The 25055-nt window shown below is 34.5% G+C and overlaps 1 long non-coding RNA gene across 1 annotated transcript in view; it reads left to right on the top strand.

The window, feature by feature from the left end:
* The window catches only part of LOC307187094, a 206077-nt gene that overhangs the window by 9309 nt on the left and 171713 nt on the right, over positions 1-25055 (top strand). The gene's annotated exons all lie outside the window — the stretch shown is intronic.

The following is a 25055-nucleotide window of genomic DNA, read 5'->3' as shown; positions in this document are numbered from 1 at the left end:
ATTACCTATGGAGTTGATATAAAGGTAATATCATAAATGGTATATCAGCTGCTAACGGTATCTATCAAAAATCTCACATGTGAAAATGACAATCTTTAGCAAAGCACAGAGGCTACATTATGATAAAGAAGAAGAGTTGCTCGTTGCTCATTTACTCTCAGTCCCATGCTCCAGAGATAAAACAGGATAAAATTATAGAATTATACATTACTACAGGCTCCTAATCATGAACCTTTCAGAAGAAGAGGTGTTGGAAACTTCACACTCCTTTCTTTAAAAAAAATATTGGAGTGTAGTTGATCTACAATGTTGTATTACTTTCAGGTATAGAGCAAAATGAATCAGTTATACATATACATATATCCATTCTTTTTCAGATTCTTTTCCCATATAGGTTCTTACAGAATATCGATTAGAGTTCCCTGTGCTATACAGTAGGTCCTTGTTTATTATCTATTTTATATATAGTAGTGTGTATATGTTAATCCCAAACTCCTTTTTGGTAACCACAAATTTGTTTTCAAAGTCTGTGACTCTGTTTCTGTTTTGTAAATAAGTTCATCTGTATCACTTCTTTTTTTAGATTCCACATATAAGTGATATCATATGATATTTGTCTTTGTCTGACTTACTTCACTTAGTATGATAATCTTTAGGTCCACCCATGTTGCTGTAAATGGCATTATTTCATTCTTGTTTTATGGCTGAGTAGTAGTCCATTGTATATATGTACCACATCTTTTTTATCCATTCATCTGTTGATAGACACTTAGCTTGCTTCCATGTCTTGGCTATTGTAAATAGTGCTGCAATGAACATTGGGGTGCATGTATCTTTTCAAATTATGGTTTTCTCCGGATATATGCCCAGGAGTGGGATTGCTGGATCATGGTAGTTCTATATTTAGTTTTTTAAGGAACCTCCATACTGTTCTCCATAATGATTGTACCAATTTACATTCCCACCAACAGTGCAGGAGGGTTCCCTTTTCTCCAAACCCTCTCCAGCATTTATTGTTTGTAGATTTTTTGATGATGGCCACTCTGACTGGTGTGAGGTGATACCTCATTGTAGTTGATTTGCATTTCTCTAATAATTAGCATTGTTGAGCATCTTTTCTTGTGTTTGTTGGCTATCTGTATGTCTTCTTTGGCGAAATGTCTATTTAGATCTTCTGCCCATTTTTGGATTGGGTTGTTTGGTTTTTTTGGTATTGAGCTGTGTGAGCTGTTTGTATTTTGGAAATTATTCCCTTGTCTGTAGCATCATTTACAAATATTTTCTCCCATTCTGTAGCTTGTCTTTTCATTTTGTTTATGGTTTCCTTTGCTGTGCAAAAGCTTTTAAGTTTAATTAGGTCCCATTTGGATTTTTGTTTTTAATTTTCATTACTCTAGGAGGTAGATCCAGAAAGGTACTGCTGCGATTTATGTCAGAGAGTGTTCTCTCTATGTTTTCCTCTAAGAGTTTTATAGTGTCCAGTCTCACATTAAGGTCTTTAATCCATTTTGAGTTTATTTTTGTGTGTGGTGTTAAGGAGTATTCTAATTTCATTCTTTTACATGTAGCTGTCCAGTTTTCCCAGCACCACTTATTTAAGAGACTGTCTTTTCTCCATTGTATATTCTTGCTTACTTTATCATAGATTAGTTGACCTTAGGTGCATGGGTTTAGCTCTGCCTTGTTGGAAACTTTTTTGACCTAGTGTTTGCATTAGACACTTTTTCACTATTTAACTACAAATTATTTTTGGACATATATCCTCTCATAAATTGCTTTTCTAAGATCTGGAATTCTCTAACATTAAGAAAACAACCAAAACAACCAAATAAACAAAAAGCATCTTCAACCATTCTGTCACATTTAGCTGTAAGATGTTGGGCAAGAATATGATTTCAGAATGGTCTCGTGTCAGTCCCTCGCCTAAAGCAATAGTTAAATCTGAGTCTATGAAAGTTCAAATTGTCTAGGTATTTGAGGCTGAAATAATGACAATTTTCTACATAATTTAATAATATCCTCCACACAGATGGCTGAAATGGCCTTCAGAAAAAGTGTCCTATAATGTAATTATTTAGTCTTATTGACCTGATCTTAATACAGGTCAACCTCAAATGCAGAATCTTTTCACAAGAATGTATCCTTGAAGGGTTATTTTCTTTATAAAAGGAGAGTGGACATTTAATACTTCTTGGTTTTTACCACAGTTTTCTTTAAAGGAATTAAAAATAACACCAATTTTACAGATTTGTGTAATAATTAAGTGGATCAAAGCATATAAATCATTAGAGCGGTGTATTACACAAAGTGAAAAGTGAATAAATGGTAACTTATCTTATTTTTATTTTTTTATCTTTTTTTTGTGTGGTATGCGGGCCTCTCACTGCTGTGGCCTCTCCCGCCGCGGAGCACAGGCTCTGGACGCACAGGCCCAGCGGCCATGGCTCACGGGCCCAGCCACTCCGCGGCACGTGGGACCCTCCCGGACCAGGGCACGAACCCGTGTCCCCTGCACCGGCAGGTGGACTCTCAACCACTGCTCCACCAGGGAAGCCCTATTATCTTATTAACCGATAGATGTTATCTGGTAGCTACATTCTAAAATCAGGGACAGGTACATGATCCAACCTAGATCGTGTGCATATCTCTTTGAAGGTTGAAGTTCAGGGTGTCCCCTCCTAATCCATTTTCTGTATATCAAGGATCAAACCCGAGATAACCCTTTGAAGACAACTACAGTTGTCCAGGCAATAGATTGGGCATATTTTATTGCTGTTCTCAACTTCAGAGAAAGGGGGAAAAAAAAAAGCACATGGAATAGGGTAAATCCAACAAGGCTGCATTACAATATCTAAATGTTAGAGTGTTAGTTCCCCCTGCAGCTTACTAGCTTTGTAATGACCTCAAATCCTTTAATCTCTAAGCTGAGGGTTTCCCACAAGATGTTCTTGAAGGCTCCTTTATGTTTTAACTTTCTGTGATATCATGGTTCACTCCCATAACATTTTTTTAAAAAGTGATAAAAGATAAAAATCTCTTGAGAATATATGTTTATTTTAAAATTTCAATTATAAAATCCTCTCTTGAACATGTACCACTCAGCATTATATTTGGCATGCTGTGATGTCTGAACAAAAAAGTTAAGAGATGCCCAACAATTATTTGAATGTTGTAGCCACTGTTATTAGACAGGAAACAAGCCTTGGGTACCCCAACTAAGAGTGGAGAGTTGGATCAAAATGTGGTTTTAATGATTATGGTTGTCTCTGAAAATTCAAGTCCCATTACCCATATATATTTTTATTTTTCATCGAAGTTTCATATTTGGATTGTACATATGTAATTATGACATTATGATAGAAAGTAAAGATATGTACCCACGTTGACTTGAATGTTGTAAACAATTTATAATTATTTTATACTTGCTTCCATTTTGCATTTTTTTTTAAGTTCCTAAATAGCTACTGAAACATCCTTCAAGTTTGCCTTGTGATTTTGTGTGACAGAGATAGAGATAGAGAAAGAGAAAGAGGGTTCAGGGAGAGAAAGAGAGAGGGAGACTGAATTTGGAAACTAAAACTGAAAATAATTTTTTTTCCTATTTTTCTTATTTTAATTGGTAGGTCAAAATCTTAGTAAGACTATGTCTAAGTAAGAATGTAAGGCAGAGGCAGAAGAAAATACTGCATATTGAAGGTGTTTAAATACTGCATGTTGTGAAGGACTGAGGATTCAAGGCAGGAGACCTGCTAAACTTCAAGCCATGGAATAAGACTGGCTGCTTTTTTAATTATCTGAATCTGGTGGAACAGGATTTTATTGGCCACTTTAATAAAAGACACTTACCTACTCTGGTTGATTAAATTTTAATTGACTACTTAATATTTTGTGTAGGTGGACTTTTATGTGTTTTGTTGATAAACTAACTTGATTTAATTACAGAGTGAAAGTTACACACTTCACATGCTAATTGTAAAGGAAAGGTTTATTATGTATCATATTTCAGACCAAAATATGTACCATGTATTAAACTGTGCTAAGAAAAAAAAAAACAATCTCTTGGAGGCAAAAAGATCCCTGGAATTTCCTAATTAGAGCATTTTGCTCTTTAAAAATAACTCAGCTTATTTCTGGAAAGCCTGTCTTGTATATTCAGAACCTTAAAATACCCAGTGAATTGCTGAGTTTTTAGATCATGAGTTGACTGAACGAACATATAATAGTAGAACATAATCAGAGATGTTTCTTGTATGTAGACAGAATTCACATAGAGGTCCGGAAGAAAAGCTTTAGTGACAATATATTTTTAATTTTCATACTAAATATGATTTAGGCAACTTCTGAAAATTTGATTAGCATCAATGCCATCTGGGAATCTTATAGGAAATACAAATGACTGGATCCTTGTTCCAAGTGAGAGAATTGTAACCTCTTTATCTGTAAAAATGAAGATAATAGTAACTAGTAAGATTGTTGTACAGATTATGTAGCTAATTCAAATAAATATCTGGTCCCCTACTAAGTATTCAATATGTTAACTATACTAGTTGCTGTTATTTTTATTAATTTTGGTGTGCCCTGAAATTTGAAAACGATGTATTTACCTGTTTTCTATTATGCTTTAATAATAGTAGGAAAGAAAATACTTCAGAACCAGTGATGCTTTCTAATACACATATACATATTTAATTTTTTCAAAGGTGCTTCACGTCACTGATGATTCCGTCAAAAATGGTGAACCTCTAAAATTTGATGCATTTGTTTTGCAATTAGCAAAGTTCGCTGATCATTCTAGAAATTTCATTTACAGACCTAGACTTCAAAACTAGCGTGTTGTCTTGGTTTGTATTATTATCTACTCCTGAAAATGATAAATTGGAACATGGATTTCAGAATTTGCTAAAATGTTATATTGAAAATCTCTGTCAGTGCTTGCATTTTTAATGATCAGTGCAAAAATTACCCATTATTTTCACTCTCATATGACAGGTTAAATTGTGTTTCATTTTATTATTTTATAGAACAATATTTTTCTCATAAATCTCTAGGACTTACAGCTGAGAATAGCTTGATGAAAGTTATTTCTCTTACTTTTCTTTTCAAAAATGCTCTTCATCTGGCATCTCTAAATAGACAGCAAATTGCTATATGCATTATACATTTTTTTCTTAAACTGACAGTTCAGTAACTGGCTGCTTGTGTTAACTTAAATTGCTTCGGATATTGCCTGTGAAAACTATCAATCAATTCTTCAATTAATAGAGTGAAGATAATTTCAATTGAAGACGTAAATATCTAAATAACAGTGGGCTATATTTTTGTGCATATGCGCATGCAGTTCTCTTTTAAAAACTGAGGCTTTTTTCATCTCATTTTCTTCATCTACTTTAGATTTATTTATCATATCTATAGTTTCCTGGTTCACATAAGAAATGTGAAATAGAAGAGCATGAGATCTGGACTTAACATAAGTCCTTAAATTGTTAACACGGAACTTCTGACTGTAAAGTTATATTCAGTATATTCAGTATATATCAATATTTACAGTCAGTGAAGAACAGCGACAGACTCTTCCGTAGTGTTCAATAGAAACTTTCTTATGTTATTCTAAAAATGTAAAAATAAAGTAATGCTTACTGAGTACTTACTTATTATCATCAAAATCAATTACTTTATACTTCATTTAACTGTATCACAAAACTGAGAATCTTGTGTTATATGTGAAATTAGAGCATTGAAATTTTATATAGCTACCAAACTTCGTACAACTTAGAGGTGACTGGGATCCTGCCCTGGATTAACTGATTCTAATTTCAGTGAGTTTCTGACCTTTTGTCTATCTACCCCTTCTTGCTTATGTTCTTTACTGGTCCCAGAGAAGTGCGTTACTGTAATTTGACTCCAGTCTTACTCAGAGGTAGCTGATGCACAGTAAATTAGCATAATAAGAAGTAAAACCTTTTCCTCATTTTTAAAAATAAAAATTCTACTTTCTCCCACCTTCTGTTTTTGCATGGAATCTGAAAGCACTCAGGTATTAAGCAAATAGTCAGTTTCCCTATTCTTATTCCTCCTTTATACTTCTTTCATTGCACACTAAGTCCTGCCGTCTCTTCTGACATAACCGTTTTAGAAGTTTCTCACAGGCTGCTCATCATTGATTCCTTCCCACTCCCCATCATTTACAGTGAACACACCAATATCAATTAGTCTTGAGCTGCTTGTTATTTTTTGACCTTTAAAAAGGCCAAGTCCTTCCATTTATTTGTTTTCAGCTGTGTACTTGACAATGTTGTTTCCCTGATGGAGGGTCATGGGTCGATTCTGATTTGATAACTCAGAATTTTTCCTCTCAATTTTGTAACTCAATGAATTTTTGACAATTTCAATTTATCGACTCTGTGCACATGTTCCTTGACTTGAGCTTCTTCTATAACTGTTTCTGATTTTATACTGAAATATAGTCGCGCTTGGGAATCATTCTTAAAAGTCATTATATCTGCCTAATTCTTATTCAAAACACTGCACTCTTTCTTCATCCTCTCACATTACCAAGGTCACACCATCTCATATCTTCTGCATAGACTACTATTCACTATCTTTAGAAAACTAAAGATTTGAACAAGTAAACTGACTCATAATCAGAGGGAACACAATATTCTTCATTCATTGAGGGTACCTACTTGTTTGCAAATTTCCATTGATATTGCACTTGTCACAAAAGACGAGTTCAAAATGTTGACCATTGCCACCGTATATCTAGCACTATGTGATAGAAAAAGGTTGAAGAAATTAGTGCACTTTTGGGATTTTAACCTTTTGTATTAGATTGAATTGTATGAAATATCTACTTTTATAATTCAAAAACAGTTGAACATCAATGATTTATTATGGCCCTATATGACCTACATTTTAATGATGCCTTAATACTTACATCCATCTACACCTTACTCCAGACACAATATTAAAAACCTAATGCCAGGTCTGTAGCTCCTAGCTGGATTTCCTGTAGGCACTGTATTCATCTTCTATTAATGCATTATAAATAACCACAAATTTAGTGCCTAAAATAATACCCATTTATTATCTTGCAGTTCTGTAGGACACACAGTTCTGTAGCTTGACTGGCTGTGCTGGGCTCTCTGCTTAGGTTCTCACAAAGCTATAATCAAAGTATTGTCTGGGCTGTACTTTCATCTGGTGGATCTGAGGAAGAATTTGCTTCCAAGTTCATGTGGTTTGTTGGAAGAACACAGTTCCATGAGATTGTAGTACTGAGGTACCCATTTACTAGCTTGCTTTCAGTCAGGATCTCAGTTTCTCTAGGCTTCTAGAAGCAGCACACATTTTTGTTATATAGCCCCTTCATCTTTAAACTAGCAATAAATCCTTCTTTGGCTGAAAATCTTTTTGACTTCCCCTTCTGCCACCATCCAGAGTACTCTTCTTTTAAAGGGTGTGCATCTTCCTTTTCCCAAGTGATATAACATCATCATGGGAGTGATGATATATCATCATATTCACAGATTCCACCCATACTCAAACAAAAGGGAGAGTCTTTGGGGGTCAGTCTTAGACTTTTGTCTACCATAGGCACTTTACAATCAATACCTTCAAAAGTGAAGTATTGACCTCACTCAAAGAGCAGCAGTCCTATTATTCTGCTCTTTTCTCAGTTAAGTTGATAATACTATCAGCAGAGTTACCAGTGGCAGAATTGAAGGAGTGAGTCCCTATTTCCTCACTTTCTCCTGATTTCAACCAATTAATCCTTCACCATATTCTACATACTTAAAATATTACTTGAATGTACCCTCTTCACTTTATTTTTATTGCTATTGCATTCAATCTAGCCCTCAGCATTTATCTACCATATTGCATTATTCCAGCATATCTTTACCTTACTGCCAGAATAAATATCAATACACAAAACTAAGCATAGCACACCTCCACCCTAAGTCACTTGATGAATGGTTTTCAGTGGTATGGTGCAAGAGGTATATCAGAATAAACTTGGGATATTTTTCCAAATGCTTCTGCCTCCTTACCCCACCCCTTTATTCTTATATTTTAACCCAGTCTCACACTGATAATCTGCTTGATGATGGCTGTTTAATGGTTCTCTGATTTTTAGATGAAGTTCAACTTTCACAGAGTCGTAATAGAGCCTCTATGATCTGATTTTTGTCTCTAGCTTGATTTTCTACTCCTCCACGTCTGATATTTCACTATTTCTGGTACTTATTACAGTTATGTCATTATATTTAAACTTGGCATTACCACTCATAAAGTTTACTTTCTAGAATTTCTTGGCTCTCTTCTTGTCTTTTCAGATTACTTCTCATTTTGGGTGGTTACTTCATATACTAACTTCTCTAGGTTGATATTCATGATCTCTTCTTCCATTTGTTCTCCATAGAGCAAATTAGGTCCCTCTTGTCTATAGTTTTCATTTTGGACTGTGTTTGTCTTGGGTCTTAGAAGTTTGATTGGCATTTCTATTTATTTCAGTCTCTGTGGTGGTCAAACTCTAAGGTGGCCTTCAATGGTCCCCAGTGCCTGGTGTCCATGACTTTATGTAGTCCTCTTCCTTGGATGTGGGCAGAGATGTGAATTTCTTCTAATGAATAGAATATGACAAAGCTGTTGGGGTGTCACTCTCATTATGTTATGTTATTTAAGATCCTGCCTTGTTATAGCAAGCTTGCCCTAGTGATTTTCCTTGCTGACTTAATGAAGTAAGTGGCCATGTTGAGAATGCATCACGTGGCAAGAAACTGTGGGAGCACCCTAGGAACTGCAGATAACCTCTAGAAGCTGAGGGTGGCCTCTAGATACTGAGAGCAGACTCCAGCAGGAAAAATGCATTAATAAGTCAGAGCCCTCAGTCCTATAACCTGAAGGAAATAAATCTTCTCAACACTTGAGTGATTTTGAAAGCACTCTAGTTAAACATAAGATAAAAACACAAACTGGCTGACACCCTGCTATCCACCTTTTGAGACCCTGAGAAGGGGATTCTTCTAAACCATGTCCAGGTCCTGAACCAGACACTGAACCACAGAAACTGTGAGATAGTAAATGTATGATTTTAAATCAAGCTGCTAATGTTTGGCAATTTGTTATGCAGCTATAGGAAACTAATGCGTCTCCAGTGCTAAACATTGACATCCTCAAGAGTAGATTTTTCTTAACCATTGTTGTGTATCCACCGTCTGCAGTAGAGTCTAATAAACAGTAAATGCTGTGTGAAGGATTTTTGAAAGGATATGAGTTATACAGAAGACATAGACACTAGCATCCTTTCTTCTGTTTGCTGTTTAAAACCAGTTCATCCACCCAGAACTTCCTGTCTTTTAAATGCAGAGCCCTGAACCTCAACAAGCTCAATGCTGACTTTCATATGCTTGTTTTTATCTTTCTGACCTTGATTCTTGATTCGAATCTATACCTTAATGTTTCCTTCAGTGCAATACACTCAGACTTTTGTCTTAACTTCTTGAGATTTCAATTTCCAGGATAATGTCATAACACCTTGATTTTAGATATTTACGTCGTGTCACTAAAGAAACCTCCTGATTCCAAACCCCTTTCTTTCAGAGCTATTCTGCTTGCCAGATGGGATACAAAGGGAATTCAGATAGCTGTTTCCTGATAATCCATGGTTCTAAATTTTATCATTTTTCTCTGAGAGTCAGCTGTTCTTCAGTCCATCTCCATTGAAAAGAATTTGTTATGGGCAAAAGAGCACCATGAACAGATGCTTATATTTATACTAAAAAGAACAGATGTGAATATAAAGTAGTTGGTGCTGTGTTTCTAGTCACCACTGACCTAAGTGCCTCTTTTCCTACTAGATGCAATCAGAAAGGTGTGGAAAAAAGCCATAATATTATTTTTTTTTCTATAATTACAGTGATATAAGAACACAAAAGTCTATTGTTTTTAAGGGACTCTAAGCTGATGGGTTTCTTCAAATCTCACCAATTTAATGATAGACCCCTCCCCTATCCATTACTCATGCATCCCCCCAACAACTATATTGATTAGGATTTCTAGTTGTTTAACACTGAAGGATACACAGCAGAAAAAAAGGCTTGATGGAGACCTGAATATACTGATTTTAAAACAGACCCCTTCTCAAGTCAGAAAAGAGAAAACCCACAATCTTAGCTAGCTACCTGAACCTTCTTCCTGATGACAAACATAGAATACGTATACTACCATATTAGTTGGTAATATCTGCATTTTGGCTCGAAATATCCCATCTATAGAAACCTCTGACCTAACTCTTTAAAAATCCCACACCCTGTTCTTCCACTCCAAGTAGTGCTAATAGCATAGCCCTCAGGTCTCATCAGTTTTAGTTTTGTTGCTCCCCTCTTGATCCTAAACAGGGAACAGTTTGACATAACAAGAACTTGGCCTTTTCCTAGGATTCATAGAATAATGATATTAGTCTTTTCTCTATCTACTTTTATATTCGTAGGAACTAAATTTTCCTAGAGAAGGATGACCTTATTTTTCCCCCAACTATGGCTGTGGCATTGCTTTTCAAATTCTGATCATTCCTGCCCCAATCCTGCCCTGTCCTCGACATGCATTCTTTCAACCTTACAGTGAAAGTTACCTTGTTTCAAGCTAATTTTGCAAAAGAAACTTTGTGTATTCACTTACAAAATGGTATCCTGGTATAAATTATCGCACTTGGATCATAAAAAGCTGAGATCATTGCTGTCTTCAAGTTTAGGAGGGATTTACCCACAAAATTTTATGCTAGCACCATGAAGATGTCATTCTCTTTGTCTTGCCTAGATTCCCCATCTATTTTCTCTGCAAGAACGCCAAGACAGTTTTTGAAAATACTGTTCAAAGTCTTCTATATATGTATTTTTTACATTCCCATTGTTCATTACCTGCAGATTAATAGAATTTCCGTAGGATTTTGTTAGCACACATGCTCTACAGAGTCAAGAAAGAACATGATAAATCCACTTAACTTACCAAATCAGAATTGTATATACCAATTGACCATAGTCTTCTGGCAAATACATTCTACTCCACTCAGTTTATGCCTTCTCTGCTCCCTCCTTTCAATAGCAAACAAAACCACCAAAATAATAAACATAACATCTGTTCAGTATATAGTGATTCTTTATGACAAAAGAGCAGGATACAGAATGTCTTACCTATTCCAAGTCATAAATTATTTTGTTTTCTCAAATGTTGCTTATTAAACACCTAGCATCGTAGCATATGTCCATGTATTCAGATTCATAAACTATTCGTAATAAACTAAAAGAATCCATGTGATATTGACCAAGATGACCTTAACATCCTCCTCAGCTTGACTAAACTTTAGACCAATTTCTTCCTGACTCTAGATCTCTGGCCACTGTTTTCTTACAGTTTTACTTTAGAAGACGTGTAACTGCAAATTCTTTTTCAGCTCCTTTGAAATGGAGATAAATCCCCCAGTTTATTGTCAGTTTTATAACCCAGGAATGTCTTTCTCAAGGACCTGGGAGCTATTCCACTGAAATTTAACCATCAAGAAAGATAGGATTCCTCTCTCACAGTCTCTGTGTAAGGGCAGGAGTCTAACTTCAGTAAGTGCCAATTAGCAAAAACATACGGCCTAATCACACTGACCAACCTTCTTCCTAGTGTTCTTCATTACTTTTTCTTTATCACTAGCTAACCCAGGGTTTAAAAACTATGCTGTCTTTCGTTTCAATGGAGTTGAGTTCATTCTCTCTTCCCTATTACAGTAGTCTCACTCCTTATTGCAATAATCTTGAATAAAATCTTCCTTCTTTATTTAACTCTATCCAGTGCAAGTTTTCTTTGACAGTATCCATAAGTCCTTATAAATTTAATAACATGAAATAAGTTTTCCATTGTGTGATGAGAAACAGTAATAAATCTAGACTGTGTCTATGGAATAACTATCAGCAATTTTATTCAGCGACTGATCTTATATACAGTACTTAATCTGCAATATTTTGTACAATTTCCATATTTAATTATTATTAGATTTAATTATATTTTGATTCCAAATTCTGCATTTATGAGAGCTGATAACATTATAACCTAAGTAAAAGCACTACAGAGTCCTTACTGAAGCTAATTCCAGATGGGCCATGGAAAATGGTTAAAATGCAATCATGTTAATGAAAACAAAAAGCTTTACCTAGTCAGCTTTCAGAATATACAGCACAAGCAAAACATAGTTTGTCTAGTTTTTTTGTTTTGGATAATAGCCAAATTAAGTATAATTTGGATACTAGTAAGTTTAGTTGTTAGCCAAAGAACCTAATTTACTTTTAGAAATAGAATTTTCTTCATATTGATGTTATGAAGAAAAATTAATAGATTTATATCCTCTCTTTAAAAAAGAAAAGGCTAGGGCTTCCCTGGTGGAGCAGTGGTTGAGAGTCCGCCTGCTGATGCAGGGGACACGGGCTTGTGCCCCGGTCCGGGAAGATCCCACATGCCGCGGAGCGGCTAGGCCCGTGAGCCTGCGCATCCGGAGCCTGTGCTCTGCAACGGGAGAGGCCACAACAGTGAGAGGCCCGCATACCGCAAAAAAAAAAAAAAGAAAAGAAAAGGCTAGTCTAGGCTATAGGTAAACCAACTTTTACTATACCTACACCTAGGTGATTGACAAAATATGCCTCTTTTGTTTATATGGGAATGTTTGGTATCTAAAATCATTACTTAAATACTCAAAAATAATTTTATTATGCTTTTTAGAAAATACTAAAGGAAAATACTAAAATTTTAAATTATGCTATATTTAAACTGCTCTAAAATATTTTGAGTGGGGCTCTCTATATAATAGGAATTGCCTTTTCATTTTCTACATATATCGACTGTGCCAAAGAGTAACTTACGTCTTCAGACATAACTAGAGAACATAAAGCCTTATCTTACAAGTATTATCTAAACATTCCTCACTGGATAAAGGGAGATAGGCTAAGAAGTTATAACCTTCCAACCATCAAGATTTACAGAGCTATCGTTTATCTCATATATGACTGGCACTGAATATTGATCTATGCATTAGAAAGACTTAACCACGTTTCTCAGTGATATGTGTAACAGGTGTTGATGGTACTTAGTAGAACAGCTTTTTGACAAGAAAATTACACATGTCTAATATAATCATTCAGATTCTGACAGTTCAAACGCTTATCCTAACAGAGATGACTTTGCTCTTGCTAGTAAATGAAACTGACATACGGGTTGCTGAAGGAAATAAAATATGCGGCATTCCAATTTCAATGTTAAAAACAGTCTTCTCATTTTGCTTAAGAATTCTGAGATCCATATGGTGATTAAAAACCTAGAAAATTTGAAAACATGATGTTTTGTTTCAGCCTACACATTTTAAATATTCACTGAGTAGTCAAAAGGATTTATAGTAATACAGGAATGTCTGTGTAATATATTATGATAAGATTCTTGAATGAATTTGGAAAAATGCAAATGAGTAAAAGGTTTGAAATCATTCAAAATCTGGCCACATATTAAGAGGTTGAAGTTCAAATATCTCTCCAGATACAGAGAGCTTTTGAGAGTTAGTTGAGTATCTTAATTTCTTAAAATAATCTGTGATTGTAAATAAAGGACAATTATATGGATATTAGAAGATGACAATTATTATTGGAGATTAAATTTTCAGAGAGAATCCCTATAATTATTGAAGACTTAACTTTTAGAATAGTTAATGAGTGTACTGAAGGAGAAAGTTACTTTAATGGAAGAAACGTATTTTCAGTACAGGCATACCTCCTTTAATTGCACTTTGCTTTATTGTGCTTCACAGATAGTGCATTTTTTAACAAATTGAAGTTCTGTGGCAACCATGCATCAAGCAAGTCTATAGGTGCCATTTTTCCAACAGCATTTGCTCACCCTGTGTTTCTGTGTCACATTTTGATAATTCTCACAATATTTCAAACTTTTTAATTACTATTATATTTGTTATGATGATCTGTGATCATTGATCTTTGATGTTACTACTGAGACTTGGTGAAGGCTCAGATGGCTAGCAGGTTTTTAGTAATAACGTATTTTTTAATTAAGATCTGTAATTTTTTATAAAACATACCACGTAACAAGAACAGAATATATAGTCTTCTCAATTGCACATGTAACATTATCCATTATAGACCATATTATGGACCATAGAGCAAAACAACAATTAAAAAAATAGACATCATGCAAAGTGTGTTCTCAGACCATAAAAGAAACTAGAAGTCAATAACAAAATTATATCTGGAAAATTTGGCAATTATGAATAAAGCTGCTATAAATATCCTTGTGCAAGTTTTTGTGTGTACACAAATTTCAGATTTCTTGGGGCAGATACCAAGGATCACAATTGCTGGATTATATGGTAAAATTGTGTTTAGTTTTGTAAGAAACTGCCAAACTGTCTTCTGAAGTGGTTGTACTACTTTGCATTCCCACTAGCAATGAATGAAATTTTCTGTGGCCATCCTTGCCAGTGTTTCATGCTGTCAGTGTTCCTGATTTTGGCCCTTCTGATAGGTGTGTAGTGGTATCTAATTATTGCTTTCATTAGTATTTTGCTGATAATATATGATATGGAACATCTTTTCATATGCTTGTTTGCCATCTGTATATATTCTTTGGTAAGGTGTCTATTAAGGTCTTTGATCCATTTATTAATCAGGCTGTTTGTTTTCTTTTTCTTACTGCTGAGTTTTAAGAGTTCTTTGTATATTTTACCCTGAGAAAACCATAATTCAAAAAGAGTCATGTACCACAATGTTCATTGCAGCTCTGTTTACAATAACCAGGACATGGAAGCAACCTAAGTGTCCATCAACAGATGAATGGATAAAGAAGATGTGGCACATATATACAATGGAATATTACTCAGCCATAAAAACAAATGAAATTGAGTTATTTGTAGTGAGGTGGATGGACCTAGAGTCTGTCATACAGAGTGAAGTAACTCAGAAAGAGAAAAACAAATACTGTATGCTAATACATATATATGGAATCTAACAACAACAAAAAAATGGTTCTGAAGAACCTGGGGTCAGGACAGGAATAAAACACAGATGTAGAGAATGGACTTGAGGACTCGGGGAGGGGGAAGGGTAAACTGGGACAAAGTGAGAGAGTGGTATGGACTTAAATATACTGTAAAATAGTTAGCTAGTGGGAAGCAGCCGGATAGCACAGGGAGATCAGCTCGGTGGTTTGTGACCACCTAGAGGGGTGGGATAGAGATGCAAGAGGGAGGAGATATGGGGATATAGGTATATATATAGCTGATTCACTTTGTTATAAAGCAGAAACTAACACACCATTGTAAAGCAATTATACTCCCATAAAGATGTTAAAAAAAAAAACAGTCCTTTGTATATTTTAGATAAAAGCCCTTTATCTGAAGGGCTGTGTGGTTTTTTTTTTTCTTCCAAATATTTTCACTCAATCTGTGGCTTGTCTTCTAATTAGCTTGACTTTGTCTTCTGAAGGGCAAATTTTTTTTTCTGAAGTCTTTATTGAACTTGTTACAACATTGCTTCTGTTCTGTGTTTTGGCTTCTTGGCCACCAGGCATGAGGGATCCCAGCTCCCCAACCAGAGATCGAACCTGCGCCCCCAGTATTGGAAGGCAAAGTCCCAACCACTGGACTGCCAGGGCAGTCCCGTGAAGAGCAGATATTTTTAATTTTAATGAAGTCTTATTATTTCTGATATTTTGTATCAATGACAGATCAAACTGGTACATAAAATCCTAGATTTCTCCCAAACTCAGGACAGTTATGATGGGCCATCCCAGCTGAGCGCTTTTCATGAAATTGACTAAGACCTTAGGAGGGCCTACATTACAGCTAAACTTTTCTCTCTGTTCAACTCTACTTACTTGCCCTCCTTTCCAAATGTGTTGATCCATAATATTTTACATGTTAATTTGTCTCAGATTTCACTTTTCCAAGAAAACAGCTTGAAACAGAGATTATCAAAACAGCGGGTCAGCTTTTCAGATTCTTGTCTAATGATTTTGGGATTAACTAGAGGAAGATGGCTGGGTTTCAGCCTTCTCTTTCTAGTCTTGATCCTTAAACCCTACAGTGACTTATCAGCTTCCCAGTACCTTCAAACAAATTTTTAAAATAAATTATTCAGCTCTTTTAAATAACATTAGGAAGAGGGCCAATCAAAATGACCTAATCTTCCATTCCCATAAAGCTATTCCTTTATTCAGCAAAGCAATTTAAAATTTAACTCTAGTATTATACATGTTTAGATAACACAGTGTATGTTGGTGCCATTGTCAGTACTTAGATGGATAAAATATAGATCTGATTAATGTCTCATATTCTTATGCATGTCCTCAATAATATTTATACCAAATGTTTTTCCTTTTTTTCTAATATAAATTTTTAATTAAAACTAGTATAATTGTTTGTAAATACAATATTATTTGTTTCCGAAAGAGAACTTTGGAAACCTCTATTTTATATAAGAATTTAGGTCACAATTTTAACATGTATATATATTTTAAAATAAAATAGATACATATATATTTATACACACAGATATTCTCTCTCTTTCTGCATTTATGATGACCTTTCTTCCCTTTCACATCTTAGATTTTAAAGCATTATCTGTATTACCTTCCTTAGGACCCTACTGTAAGTAAAGTAGGAATTGTTTTGTTTATATTGGCTTCTTTGAGTTTTAGTTACCTGTTTTTCTCATATTCATGTCCAGAAAAATTTAGCTTAAAAGTAAAAATTGCATTTGGTTTTATAATTTGGTTTCATTCTTGAATCAATTAGCTGTTCATTTTTGAATTATTAGACCATTGTTCTTGGGATCAGATAATTGTCACAAATTCAGTACATTGCCTCCTATAGAATTTTAATTTCTCTTTCTTAAGTTTAAAAAAAATATTGTGTGCATATCTCTGTTTCTTCAGTTTCCTCCAACTGCCCCAACTCCCAGGCACAGCCCTTCCATGCACATATAGCAGTACCTAGAATTTAGTTTGAAAAGAAGTAAGTGATTACATATTGTGTCTTTATGAACTGAATTAAAGGATAATGACTGACTATATGATTGTCAGGGAGCACCATATATTTTAATTAGCACTTTTTACAAAAGGATTATAAATGTTGAAAATGATCATGAATAATGTGCCTACTAGACAACAGTACTTTATTCTTCTAATGTTGATAGCAGTCATAGTGCAACAGAAATTCATTTAAAGATGTTGACAGATTATGAGCAGAAACATGTCTTATTACTTAAGTATACAATTGTAAGCATTAACGAGTTTTGAGAATGTTTTCTATGTTTGTATTTCTCCATATCTACATAAAAATTGACATTGCATGTTGTCATGTATCACCTTGACTTCTTTAAATAGATAAAAATGGAGCTTCTTTCCTAGTCTTCAAACAAGGAGGAATTGTCCCTTACATATTGACTCCCTGTCACATTTCATAGGCCATGACATAAATATCCAGACTCCATAACATTTAATTGGAATAATCAGTCGTATGCTCTCTTTTTGATGAAATTCCAGTGAATATGTAGGTGTACCATTCCCAGAATAAACAACAATAAATTTAATGTTATAACACATATATTTACTTCATATAATTTGGTTTCATAATTTTTTCATGTCAAAACTACTTTTATAACGCTTAAAAAATTTATTGTAGAATTACATAAAAAATATTCACTAGGAGAGAACATGTTAAACCTTTTAAAGTAAATAATTTAATCACACAAAGAAATAATTTCCATGTCACATGGGTACAGCACTAATATACTCAAAGTAGATACATTAAATTTTCAAAATTTTAGATTTTAATTCTTTTAACTTCAGGACCTATAATTTATTAAGTGAAGCACAGTGTTTTTGGCTGAAAAACACTCTTCAAGTTGATATTTATTTTATATTTCTATGATGGCTCTTGTATTATAGAAGAAAAACTAAGAAGGCTATTAGGTCACAGAATTGAGTTTACATTGTAGGTCTTATTAATTCTATGACCCTGAGTAATTCTGAGGCTTTTATTCTTCTATAAGGTAAAGATAATAGAATCTGTTGGTTTTTTTCTAAAAGATTTTGTGGAGACCAAATGAAATAATTTATAAAAAGTTCTGTAATTATTAGATGCCACTACTACTAAGTAATAAATTTTATCAATAATAAATTTGCATTATCCTTAATGCCTTCTATGTTATAAACTAGCAAAACAAATAGACAATTTAGAGTATATTTAGTTAAGATTTTATTTTTAACATACTGATTGTATCTTTTCATTCTGTGGTTTGAATTTAGTAAAACTTCATGGTTATTTTTGAAGGAAAATATAAAAGCATTTAATTAAATTAAAAAACATTGAAGGTCCATGAGACACTGTGAGACATATAAAAATATGCAAAACTGAATAACGTGTTACTTCCTTCAAAATTACTGAGTATACTAGGAACGTGATGATGAAGAAGACAGAGATATGTCAGTAAATAATTGCAATAACAAGTTCAAAAGAAAGAATTGCTCAATAATATTATATGAAGCTTACCATAATGCCACTGAGCAAGGAGGCAGTATTTTTTAATATTAAAACTAAAGGAATATTTCCTAGAAGTAATGAAAATTTACTTAGACTGTGAAAATTAAAAAAAAAAAATAGTAGAGAGCATAGAAGAGAAACAAGGGAAAACAGAATAAAGCTTTAGTGAAGGTAGGACATTACAAAAATGCTTATCCAGAGAACAATTCTGGTGTAGTTGGAGAGAGGGTATGATTTGCAGAACTGGAGTAGCTTCAAAGGTATGGATTTGTCTATTTGGTAGATGGCCATGCAGGTCCTATTAAGGATTATGAACTTTTTTTTTCTATAAAGAATGGAGAGCTATTGAGAATTTTAAAAAGAAGATATGGATTTTTTGTTTGTATTTGTGGCAAGTAACTTAAACTGGAGTCAATAAAAATTGGCAAATGGAATATTTGGGTAAATAAAGTCAAGTGAGGAAATTAGTACAGTAAATCAGTTGTGAAATAATGAGATCTGAATTGGGATTTAACAAGAATATATAGTTGACCAATATACATTGTGGAATTAATGTCTGACTGAATTGCATAGGGATGAAAAAGAGAGAGTATTTGAAGGTAGCTTTGAAATTGCATAACAATGAGAAAACTTTAAATGATGTAGGAAGTAGTAAATAAAAGAAGAAACTTGGGGTGAAGAGAGGATGAGGAATGATTAAAAGTATTTACTTATTCATTTTACAAGTATTTGTAGCACTCCTAATATATGCCAGACAGCTTATCAGGCCTTGGGGATAGATGGCAAAGTGTATGGACTGCTGTTAGCTGTGTCTCTATCTTCTGCCATGTCCTCATTGCCTGAAATGGTCCAGGAAAAGACTCAATAGCCATATTAACAGACGACAGGCCCAGCATTAATGACCAATGCTAATTAGTGACCAGAGGCTTCACTTCCTCTTGCTCCATTCCTGTGTTCTCATGTTACATAAGCCTCAGGAAAGAAGCTACACAAATGACTATTTTGAACTCCCTTGTAAAGTCTGCAAGTGGGAACACAGAGCCAGATACAGTCAGTTTTATGGAATAAAAAAAAAAAATAGCCTACATTGTTAAGATATAACATAGTAATATTTACCTGTTACACATTTTAAGCCTAAGTGACTCTTTAATTTGACATTTTCCACATCTATTTTCCGAATATAGAACTGATCATTTTACATCAGAAAAAATGATTGAAATACATATTTTATGGTATTATTATGAAAGTACAATTTACATATAAAATATGTAATGGCAGTATACATTAAAGATAAGGTTTGAAAATATTTAATTCTTTTTTTCCTCTCAAGTTTAAATTCTAATAAATAAAATATGGTACCAAAGAGAATATATGTATGATAGTGTGTTGTATTAGTTTGCTCAGGCTGCTATAAAAAAAATGCCATGGACTGGGTGGCTTAAATGATAGACATTTATGCGCTCCCTGTTCTAGAGGCTAGATGTCTAAGATCAAGGTTCTAACTGATTCGGTCTCTGGTAAGAGCTGTTTTCCTGGCTTGCAGGAAGCCATCTTCTCCCTCTGTTCTCGCATGGTCTTTCCTGGTAAGAGCGCACACACACACACACACACATACACACACACACACACACACACAGAGAATGCTCTGATGTCTCTTCTTACAAAGACAATAATCCTATCAGAACAGGGCTTCATCCCTATGACTCATTTAACCTTAATTACTTCCTTAGAAGCCCTATCTCCAAATACAACCGCACACTATGCATTAGGGCTTTAACATGTGAATTTTGAGGGGATACAAACATTCAGTCCATACATGTGTCTTGAAAGTGAATAATTGATTTGAGTTGAAATTATTTAATCTACAGTGAGAATTATTCATTTTTAATAATTTCACTATAGTGTTCTCCAGAAGGTTTATTTTCTTGAAATTTATTTTTCTTTATAGAGTGTTATATATTGATGGCTGTTATATCTCATTGTTACTCCTGGAGGAATAGTAAATATAAAGTTATGTTATATTTTCTTCATCATAAGGTTGGAAATAAAGAATGTTTCCTAAATTCAAGTCATAATGATAAGTGATTATACTACATTATAATATCATTGTACGTGCCCATGCACTTACTCATGGATCTTCCCATAGCAATGTAAAATGAAGGCATGATTCTTTTTTTTCTCATGTACGCTGTGACATATTGGGGACCTGAAAGGTTTACAAATGCAATTATTTGTGGAGACAGCAGGCAGCCTCAGAACAAATTCCAGAAGAATGTATACTCTCAAGGATGCTCGTTTTGGAAGTTCACTTTTCTTGTTTTGTTTTGCTTTTCTAATTGGAGTGGTTTACATGGAAGAAAAGATAGGCATTTAAATTGAAGCAAAGCCAAGTGTAAAATTTAGGTATTAGTTCATTGTCAGTCTGAGATCAATGAAAGCCTTATCTAGAAAGATTCAGAGAAGACAGAAGTCAAGAAAGAGGAAACAAGATGCAAAAAAATAAACACACACACACACACACACACACGTACACATGTATTAAGTTGAGAGATAGGAAACCAAAAATATATCAGAATCAATAGTCAGATGGCAAGCACAGATTTTAGCAATGAAATAAATTGCTTCTGACAAATTCTCCAAGATTACAAGAGTAAAGAATTTGTCTTGGAGTGATTCCTATACACAACTATCCACATATACAATTGTGATAATAATAGTGTAACATGATTAGGTCTGGTGCCGTGACAGATTATTTCCCATTTAGCCTCAGAGACTAAAAGTGACAACTGAAAATAAAGCCACTAAGTGCACTGCATTCAATGACTCATCAGCTCCTAGTGTCACCACCTGCAGCAGAACGTCACTACCTTAGTTTTGTCATTTCAGCAGATTTGGTGCTCCAGACTCCTACTCCCCATTATTGATATAGGAAGAGTACTTGATGCAAAGATAGGCTATCCTCTGGGAGAGCTCAGTGTTAGTGTAGTCATTTCCTTTCATTTTGGGAGGAGGGGTGATCACTGAGTAGTTGCAAACCCAAAGAAAGCTAAGGAGGATCCAGGAGAATCTCTTAAAAGTTAGAGTAAATCGGATGCAAAGAGAGATTGACATCCAAGTCCTTGAGTGACCGGCTGCTCAGTCATCATGCTTACAACCATTCTTTGTGGTACAGAATTGGGAAAGGGCTTAGAGGCAAATAATATGATGGTATATTCAGGTAGAAAAGAGAACAGTCCCACACATGCAAGCTCATAGTTTATGAAAAATATGGTACCTGGAACTCATATGTGCATATGATTTCTAAAAGTAGAGGAGTACAAGAGATATTCAGTGAGACTGGGGGCTGCAGATTTTCTTGTAACAGCCAGAGCATGGAACAAAAGGTTAAGCACATGAGAGAAAGCAGGTGCATGGCCACAGGACTATGAAAAAAGAACCATTTTTACCTAAGAGAGTTGCAGGGAATTAGATTGGAATGTCTAATAAAAGAAACTACTATTGATGGACATCAAGCTTTCTGGCAATGAACTATATAATGAGCAGTGATCCCAGCAGACTTTACTATAACCTCATGATAGCATTCATTTGAGGAATCACATCATGCCAGTCAAATATAAGTAGATAAGATAAGCAAGAAAAAGTATATATATATATATATAATTTATTTATATAAGTATATATAACATATAAAATTTTCTCTTTCTTCAATATTACCCTTCCTGAATTATGTAAATAATTGTATTGAATCTTAATTACTTGGTGATAGAAAGGGAAACAAGAATCTATTAAACACCCCCTTTACTTTTTCCATTGTTGGTTAAAGGCAGGGATTATCTCTCCTCAAAAATAGTAACTTCACCAAAACACCAATATTTTATCAATTTAAACCCCTGTTTATATCATATAAAATCCATCATAACATTTAGGACTTCCTTCTTTCTGGTGTGTATAAGAGATGAAGAGAGGGGATAGCGAGTATACAGTGTAATGCCAGATGCTGCAAAAAATAACTCCACAAAAACCCAGTAAAACCACTAAGGTCTAAAACATGTCCTTTTAATTTGTAGGAGGATCTTCTCTGAAGTATAAATAAGATACTCGGTATTAATGCCTCTTTGGCTCCTCCGATACATAACTTCAAAGTTCTCTGTATTGCTTTGCATACAGCTAGCTGGAGAAAAGGAAATGGTATGATGATCAAATGTGGAAGATAGTAGTAGGCCCTACTCTGAGACAACACTTGTACTCATATTCCAATGGCTAGAATTAAGGTATATGACCACATCTTATTGCGAGGGAAGCTGGTAATTTCAGTCCAACTATGTGCGCAAGAAGAAGAGGAAAAGAACTAGAATAACCAGTTACTCAGTTTCTTCTCTGGTTTGCCAGTTTGTCTTCCTGGCCTCTTTATAACCCGTACAAATGATATTCACTTAATTCTCAAGGGACTCAAGCAGAATCTATCAGAATAATTTAGGCTATGCTCATTAACTGACAAAGGCAGTGTCTCAGTGGCTTAATGCCACTTAAATTTATTTGTCAGTCCACAATACATGCCTGATCCAGTTCAGCAGAGGGGTTCTGATTATAGTGATCACTTAGGGAGTCAGTTAGGTGGAAGCCTCATAAAGACATATACTTCCATGATCAGAACATGGCAGGGGGAGCAGAACATGGAACTCACACAACTTCTGCCAGCATTTCATTGGCTAAAGCAAACTACTTGTCCATAACAGCTTCCAAAATTGCAGGAAAATATGTGCCCAAAAGGAGGAGAAATGCAATATATATGTTAGATCTTTATGATCTTTCATAATTCCATTTATTACATTCAGTTCAAAGTCCCAAATATCCAGTAGCTATGAAGCACTTTCCATTAGGTCATTGTTTGTATGGTTCCTCATGAATTGTCAAGCTGTGAACTAAAAAGAAAAGTTATTTGTCCTACTCACCCAATATGTAATGGTGAACAAAGAGAAAATGACCACTGTGCACACTCCCTTTCAGAAGAGTGGAGATGGGAAATCACACACAGCAATCATTTGTTTATAACAATCAGGAAATCCTACTGAATAGCCTTTGTAAAAATTTCCTTCCCTGTGGGCGGTCTCTAGTTCTTTAACTAGATTCAGATTCTGCTCTTTGGAAGGAATAGCATTGTCAAGTCTCTTCAATGTCGTGTGTGTGTGTGTGTGTGTGTGTGTGTGCACGCGCACGTGCATGCACACACATGTGCCTGTGTATACCCACCTTAGTTATACCCTTCCTCACTCATCTTCCTTTATGGCATCATCTAAAGTGGTTACTTGGAAATATGTTCTCATTGGGGTCTGCACAGCTTCCACTGCTTTTATCCTACCACTGAAAGTTTGGGGTCAAAGGAATAGTTTAATACTTAATAGACAAAGACACTTTTACATTAAGCTCTTGCTGTTCTTGGTAACACAGTTTCTTCAAGAAAAAAAAAAATAGAAAGCTTTGTCTGTTTTCTTCTAGAAATGTCTGTGTTCCAGTAAGCATTTTTTTCCCTAGACATAGGTTTTAAGTTGGCTTTATTTCTCAACTTCTTTAGATCTATTCATTCTCTTTCAACACAAGGCTATTTGAAATTATTGATTTAGGTGGGAAGGAAAGACCCTTAGTTTGTACTTTGTTACAAGGCTGAGTGATCTTATTTAATGGGAAACTTAATGGACATTTATCACTCAAACAACTTTTGTCTCATTTACTAGATTTTGAGGCCAGAAGCAGCTGGGTTTTCAAACTGGCAAGCCCACACATTTCTGGACTTTATTTATTCTCTTACATTTCTGCCTGAAAATCATCAACTATTTTCTGTGCTTGAGCTCATTTCTCTTGTTTAGTACTCTGGTAAAAGCAGGAAATAAATGCCAACAAATACTATCATTCCATTTCTTTCCAAACACTTCCCACAGAGCTGCAATCTTGTTAGGAACATGGACTGCCTTCCAAGTTACCAACCATAATAATTTTTCCAACTGTGTTGTTTCTACATAAAATGGATCTTTTGTTTTATAACTGTTGATATCAGTTTCCTCACAGATCACTACTAAAATGCTTATCTAATTGTATCAGTTACTATGGTACTCTGACCATCAAACAATTTCTGCATTAATTAAAGAAACTCTGAAGCCTGAAACAAATAGCTCCAACATGAATAATGGTACAAACTGCACAAAACTACTTTCTAACTAATATGTTCTAAACACATACTCCTAGTCTGTAGTGTATTCTTTAAAAATATGTTCATATTTCCCAGGAAACCAAGTATATATCAGCTGATATGAACAAACATTTTATCTTTTCCACACAAAGCACAATATGACACAATACAGTTTTTATCCCACCAGCTCCTTTGTGCTGTTATTCACAAATATATTTCTATATGCTATAGCCCCAGCAATGTAGTATATGCATATAGTTTTTTAAAATTGTTAAATCCATTACAAGAAGAATG

This window comes from Stenella coeruleoalba, assembly GCF_951394435.1.
Source record: "Stenella coeruleoalba genome assembly, chromosome: 5".
NCBI lineage: Eukaryota > Metazoa > Chordata > Mammalia > Artiodactyla > Delphinidae > Stenella > Stenella coeruleoalba.
Note: the sequence above shows the minus strand (reverse complement) of the source record. Positions and strands in the feature narration are given on the sequence as shown.